This window comes from Columba livia, chromosome 11, assembly GCF_036013475.1.
Source record: "Columba livia isolate bColLiv1 breed racing homer chromosome 11, bColLiv1.pat.W.v2, whole genome shotgun sequence".
In the NCBI taxonomy this organism is placed as follows: Eukaryota; Metazoa; Chordata; class Aves; order Columbiformes; family Columbidae; genus Columba; species Columba livia.
The window spans coordinates 17,582,939-17,590,380 of NC_088612.1; positions in this window are offsets into that span (position 1 = coordinate 17,582,939).

A 7,442-nucleotide genomic window follows, 5' to 3' on the forward strand; every position below is an offset into this window, starting at 1 on the left:
TTTTTGTGTGGCTTTGCTGGTTTCTGCACTGGACTGTTCTTTAGATTTCTCCTGAAATATCCTCTATTCTTTAGCGATTGTTTAAATCTAAGTACGTTATTTCAGTGACCTCCAGCTTCATAAGGAACCAGACGTTTAGTGTCATGAAATACCCTTCCAAAGTGACTTCTGGCAATACCAGTAAAGGTAACATGAGACACAATCTCTAGTTTGACTAAGAATTATCTAATCACTTTGGCTGTTAATGTTTTCTTTTTTGTTTTGCTTTAAATCAGGGTTATGTGAAAGGTTTAGAAGTTACCTGAGGCACAAATATCATGAATTAATATAGCAAATATTGTTTGTCCAGCTTCCTTCTACACTGAATACAGAGGGATTTGACAGGAATATCTGTTGACTGTTTATATATATATATATATATATAGTTCTTCAGTTTCAAATTACTCTGGTTTGTCAGTTACAGTGGGTATGAAAATGAGTGAACCTAAGGAAGGAATGGTTTTGTCTGCTCAAGATAAAAGCAGATTAGTGGTTGAGACACCCAAGTGGGCACCCTAAGGAATAAATTTGAAACACATGGATGACAAGTAGCTTCTAAAGTTGGTGCTTTTTACTTGTTCATCTAATGAACTGTTTAGCTGAAGGGATGTATTGGCTCTTTACCTCAACAGAAAGCTAGAGTTACATTCTTGTTACACATTATTATTATTATTATTATTACTCTCTTTTTTCTTCTGGCAGACAAGTTTGCTGCTTTAGGACCAGCTGTTTAAACATTATCTTGCAGATCCCCTTGATCTGAACTGGTTCTAGATGCTCAGCAGTCCTAAAATCTCTTCTGCAAGTCTCTCAGTTCTCACAGAAGCAGTGGCCTGCATCTGCACCCCAATAACATTTTAAATACGTTTGCATTCTCTGTTTGTTGAAAGGAAATAGCAAGCATGCTTACTCTGCTTGAAATTGGTGATTTATTACAGTTCCTGGATCTATTTTTGGCTGCAGACGAGGAATTGCTATACAAATAGTGCACACTTGTAGACCAGAGGCAAGTTGTTGGTACACACATAGAATGAATGTATCCAGCTTTTATAATCTGGTAAATCACCTTCTTCCTAAATGATTTTTTTTCCAACTTAGGTAACTAGCGGCTCTTTGGTGCTCTTGAACTATACCAAAATCAATATAATACAAGATTTTAAAATAATTTTTCTTTGGAAAGATTCTGATCTTCAAGAGATACACAAATGAAGATTTTATGTTGCATAAGCTTATTCTTGACACCTAGAGGTTTAAAGAAAGGGCATAGAATGGAATGCAAAACATACTGAAGAGAATTTTTAGTGCTCCAGGATGTTTTGTAGTTGCTTCAAAAATGTTACTGTCTTTAGCAGAGCACATCGGTATTAAGCTTCTGGTGCGAACAAATGTTGTGTAAATTCCTCTGAGCACATATTCGGTACATATTGTTCCTTCAGTTTGCTAAATCACGTTCTAAGTTTTGAGCAGGATACAAGCATGTTCCTCACCTGAGGAATTAGGGAATTAGCACGTTTAATGAACTGTGGAAAGCGTGTGTAACTTGAACTCTACTACTGAATACAAGGTACTGACTTCCAAGTGAACAGGAATTCTGTAAACGCGCACTAAGTGTTGAGAATTCACCCTATTTAGTTTTGAATACTTGCGTGGGTGGTGCGATGGCTTCCTGCAGTTGTGACTTTCTCTGCTCATGGCGCAGCTCCCCGGGAGTGTCGGTGACACAGCTCCAGCCTGGGGGTGGCCACTGGTCTCACACTGAGGGGGTTTGATTCATCAGGGAGGCGTTACCCTTGTCCTCACCTTTCTGACTTGGTTTAGCATAAACAGACTGTGAACATGCTTATCTTGGGATAGAAAATGGAAGGTGCCTTTCTCAACTGCTTGCGTTCACAATTTCTGACACTTTTAGCACTATTTTGTCCACGCTGGCAATGTTTCAGCCTTTACTTACCCAACTAACTACAAGTGAAGTGCAAGTTATTGTATCAATGATGCTTTTTAAAAAATAAAAAGTTGACTATTTAATCTATTTTCGAGGCTGTTGGCAAATTCTCAGGGTTGCTTTTATTTATTTATCTATTTATTTTTTTCTTTCCCAGGCAAGATGGCAACTAACTAGCTGTGGTATGTATTCTAGATGACGGACGGAATCTTTCCAAGAAGCTTCAGCAAGTTCTGTCCGTGACATTAATGTCTAATGCTGATGAGTCCTGCTTCTGAGCTTCCTCACCTGAAATGCAGTGACTTTGTACAGCTCACAGTTATGCTCTGAACCAATAAAATACTGGGAAAAGGCCACCACCTATGTCTTAAGTACTGTTTGTAAGTAATTTTCCAGAATAGCGGTGCTCTGCCCAGTGTAGGGATGGGCAATCCTTTGAAAATAGTATTCAGTTAATTAACTGTTCTTTGAGTGCCACGTTACTCAGCAGAAATGTTATCTGTTTCGAGGGAGGGGAGGAGAACAGCCCGTGGGGCCGCTTTCCCCCGTGTCTCCGGAGCAGCTCGGGCGCGAACCCGCGTCCCGCCCGGCGGGGCCTCGCTCCGCTTGTGCCTCCCCCAGCCCCGCGGCCGCCGCGGGTCCCGGCGGAGCTGCAGCCCGGGGTGCGGGGAAACCTCCCGGGCTGCGGGGACACCGGCAGAGGCGGCGGGAAGCGGCGGCCCCGCCTTCAGGGGCAGAGGGCAGCGGAGCCGCTGCCGGTGCTGCTTTCCGGCACGAACCTCGCGGTTTTCCGCGCGGTGCGGAGATCGAGCACCGGCTGCATGGAGCGGGAGCGGGCACCGGCCATCTCACGGCGGCTGCCCGTCTCCTCAGCGGGAGCGGCGGTGTTCTGACATCGGGGTGACGGAGCCGCCCTCGGGGAGGGGCGAGGAGCCGCCGGGCCCAGATCCGTCGGGTCTGAACTCCGTTCCCCTCACCCGCAGCCACCCGGGCAGCCGCCGCTGTGCTTCGGCCTCGGTGAGGCCCAGCCGGGCCTCCGAGCGGGGATGGCGGCGTTCTGAGATGGCGGCGGCAGCTCGCCCCCGCACTGTCTCCTCTGGCGTTTCTGTGGGGCCGCCCTCCCGGTCACCACACAGCCGGGGGTGCCCGCCGGGGTGTCCCACCCGGGCCGGCCTGTCCCCGGCCTGTCCCGCCGCCTCAGCCCGGCTGCCAGCGCGGCCTGCGCCCGCTGCCGTGCCCGGGCAGGCCCTCGTTTCCATACGCGCCTTTAAATCCATTTCAAGGCACTGTTGTTTGATTTTCGGTGCCCGGCAGGTATTCCCAAGAACCATAACTACTGTAAGAGACAGACTCTACCAAAAGTGGTTTTAGAAGCTGTTCTTGCGTTTCTGTATTTCCTCACAGCAGTCCTTCCTCTTTCGGTAGGAATGTAGTTTGCATAAATAGATGCAGTTACTTAACTGTTTTTTAACCACCCTCTCCACATCAGAGAGGAAATAGCTAGTTTGATTTTTCTTAAAATTAAAAAAATAGTTTCTCGTCATGGGAAATGTACTCTTCCTTAGAATTTATTTGTTTTGTGGTATTTACTCTGCAACTCTCTAACCCATTTATCTGCCTCATGGAGATGCCGTTAGAAATTTCGGATGCCAGTGGAAAATGTAATATGGATAACAGTTCTTTGTGCTTTTTCCCCTGCCTCTTTTATGCCAGGGCTTTGTCTGGCTGGTCTCCCTGCTGCTTTCTTCCCTTGCGCGGTTTGTTGCTGTGCACACTGGGGCAGCCATTAAGCATCAGTGTGGAAAATCGTGCTCGTCTTTGGAGTGGTGGTTTCTGTTCTGCTCCTGGAACTACTCCGACTTACCTGCAGCAGGCTTTCGAAGTAAGTCGTGTGGTATTTCCCGTTCACTGGAGATTCTTTGAGTGCGGAATCATATTGGACAAATAGACGACAGAATTCAGTATCAGCAGTTCTCTTGTGGCAGTGTGCTTTCTCAAAAGTTAGGTTTAATAATAGAAAATAAAATTATTGCAGCCCTAAAGCAAACAATAAAGCTTAGGAACTTTAGTTTTTAAATTTGAGTATATGATGCAAACTAGAGATCAAACACAGCTAATAGAGTTAACCCTGTTAATTAACCCTTGAACTTTCTTCCATAGTAAGGGCCACCTCTTGGAAATTAAGAATTTAAAACAAAGTTGTTAATATTTTATTTATCATGGCTTTCATTACAAGTTAGTATCAGAACAAACTCCCTTTCAGCCACATATTTAGAAGTTTTCAGGAGTTAATGTTATTACTGCCTGCCAGTTTTCTTCAACTTATGACACCGTAGCTCTTTCTGTAAAGATCAAAGTGATTCAATGATAATAAAGTTTCCAAGCTGTGCTTTGCTTAAGGCTGTAGAATTAAATACTTCATACGTTGTTTGAAAGTGTTTTTTTCTCTCTATTTAAATTCTACCTAAATGAAACCACAAGACCAAGAGAGTCAGGTAAGTTTTCTAGAAGTGGGTTGCAGTGTGACATGGTAGCCTTTGATCCCATGATACATCGTCCTGTGACTGCCGTATAACGTCAGGTGAAGGGCTGTGGTTGAGTGCAGAAGCCACAGCTTGCTTCACTCACCTGGAATTGCATGCAGAGCGTTCTGTGGTACTTACCCTATAGTCACCATTTTATGACAGAAATGTAATCTTTAATAACTCAAACAGTAAATGACCTTTGTGGCACTTTATAATTCCAGTAACGTGCAAAACAATAACAAGGTTGTTTTTGCCAGTTATCTTTCGAGAGGTTGATTTCTGATATTAAACCAAGAGAACAAGATATTATTTTTATTTTCAGTTTCCAAATAACAAGTGAAAACTTCGATTTGTGTTCCAAAGATCTTTCCAAAATTATCTTGCTTTGGGGAAAAGGTGACCAGTGCCGGTTTTGATTACTGTATGTTTCTCCATACCGATGAAGTAGATCCCCGATTCCACTGGGCTTTTGACAGCTTTTTGACAGACAGGTGTTTGTCTTGCGTGGAGACATGATGGTGTCCATAGCATTTTCTGTGTGACCAAGATGAATAGTGCGTTATGGTAACTAATGCCAATTATTAGGTTGCATTAATAATCAAAGATTCAGGTATAGACATGGCTGAGATGGCCAGTACCTCTGTATGTTGACCATCTTTGCGTGTTTACCATATCTAGAATATTTTAAGTGATACTGTCTATTAATAAAATTGCTCTGTGCTTCTGATTTTCAGCTGGTCACCAAAGACCCCCCCATACCTTGATAATATACTACCACACTCACTGCTTTCATGAATTTAAGATCTAAAGGTCTGTGCTTTGTGTTTTTAGAGATGTCAGATGCTTAAGTGCTTCTTGAAAGACTCCGCGGCAAGTCTGTCGCTCTTGATGTACATCGGCGGTTTCCAACAAGGGAGCTCGGCCTCCCCGCAGAGGTTCACCTACAGCAAAACTGGGCTTTGGAGTGCAGGCAAGTGTTCCAATGAAATTTTCCACTACTTTTATTGTGAGATGTGCAGGGTCCTAAAATTTGTTAGTGAAGCCCCTTATTAAGCTTTAAGTAGTAGTAGAAATTATCTTTTTTCCTTTTAATTTTAGGGACCAGATTAATGTATCTCTTTTTAATTATGTAACTAACTCAGTGGGCGAACACTGACTTACCAAAAATTTAGTGCAACCAAATTAAAGAGAAAATACAGTAACAGTCCTAAAAAGGCATATTTGTTCACGTGTTCTCTTTTAATTATTTACACATCTTTTCCTTCAGAGTATTCATGCAAAGTTTTAGAATCAGAAGATACTCTAACGTGTCTTCCTTATTTCCTGCTTCTTATGACCAGAAGCATTTGCTTTCTTTGTCCCATGACAACATCTGTAGCTGAAATTGCAAAAGTCATAACGTAATAATTTCAAATGGGAGTCTGTGGACTTGCACTGTGTTTGTCTCCATGGTGGTTAAAACAAGTGACAATTTTTATAACTAATACCCTCACATATTTGAAAATAAAGGGTTTTCTTGTTTGTTTTTGTTTTGGGGGGATTTGGTGTGGTTTTGTTTAAATCACATTTGGAAAATCATACAGTTTTTTGTAAAAGTTCTGCAGGTGTTCTCGAAAGACTGATTAAAGAGCCCCATTTTTACTGTGTCAGCTGAAAACCATTCTTGCAGGCAGAAATTTCAACTTGGAACTGAAATCACTGTTGAAAGAGGAAGGGCAGTCTGTTCAAACACATGTTTCTGTGCTCTGCTGAAGCTAAAATAGGTATCTGTGTGGTGAAGTGGTTGATAGAAATAGAGAAACAATTTGATCTGGGCCAGCTGCGTATGTTGAAGTTAGTGGATAATACTGTTTGACCCAATGCTTGTTCTAACCAGAAAGGATTTTATCCATGTGCTCTTGGAATATGGTCCATGCCTGTAGTAGCTTGTAGCAACTTGCCCTGCTGTGATTTCCCTGAATATCATGGGTTTTTTTTAGTTGTTCTTGCTGAAGACGGCAGCAGTATGGAGCAAGGCCAGCTCTTCTGTCTGCTGCTTTTCTTAACAACTTTAAACCCTGTTACAATAGACAGTTAATCTTATTTATCTTGTTTTTATTCGGAATAGGTAGTATTCTTTGCCCTACCATGGAGCTCGGATAAGCGACAATTCAGCAGAGCTACAGATCACTGTGATGTTCTTCACAAAGTATTTTCGGTCTCTCACAGTGTAAAAAAGATAATTCTCTGATGCTATAATTTCAACCTGTCCCACTTTTTAGGGTGGGGTGGTGAGTTTTCGTGGGGTTTTTTTGAGTTGCTAGAAACTTTTCTAGCAAAGCGAGAGACGGGCCTTTGTATGTATTAAATACACACAGAAGCACGTAAAAGTTTGGTTCGGTACAAACAGCTTAGAAGTGTTCTATGGTGGCAGCTTTTGGGTGATGTGCTGGACATGTGAGTCAGTGACCATACACATGTGGGATGGTGGTGCCTGTGCAAATACGTTGTGGTGTTAATTGAAGAGGCTGCTGCCTTACTTGATTTTACTGGTGAAGAGTTGGATTCATCCAGAGTTACTTGATTTATGTTCACAAATTTTGACAGCTGTGTTATCATTAATTGCTAGAAAACTCCTCACTAAGCTGTTGTTACCATCGCTTAAAAGTCATTGGGCTTTCCTGGAAAGGTATTTGAGTCAGTAGTGTGTGACTATTGCATTTATATATATATACGTACTAAAGACTCTAGGTAGCTAGTTTGGTAGAGAAATAATCCTTCAGTAATAACACTTTCAGTTCCTTGTTCCATAGTAAGTGTTCCAGCATTCATGTTTATTTTTACATTTCCTTTTGCTATTGTTTCCAAACTTGAATGCTTGGTGTTGAGAGGAAGCAAAAGTAATGACAGCGTTCCTGACTTGATTTTTCTCATCTGTTAGTCACTAGATGGTGCCA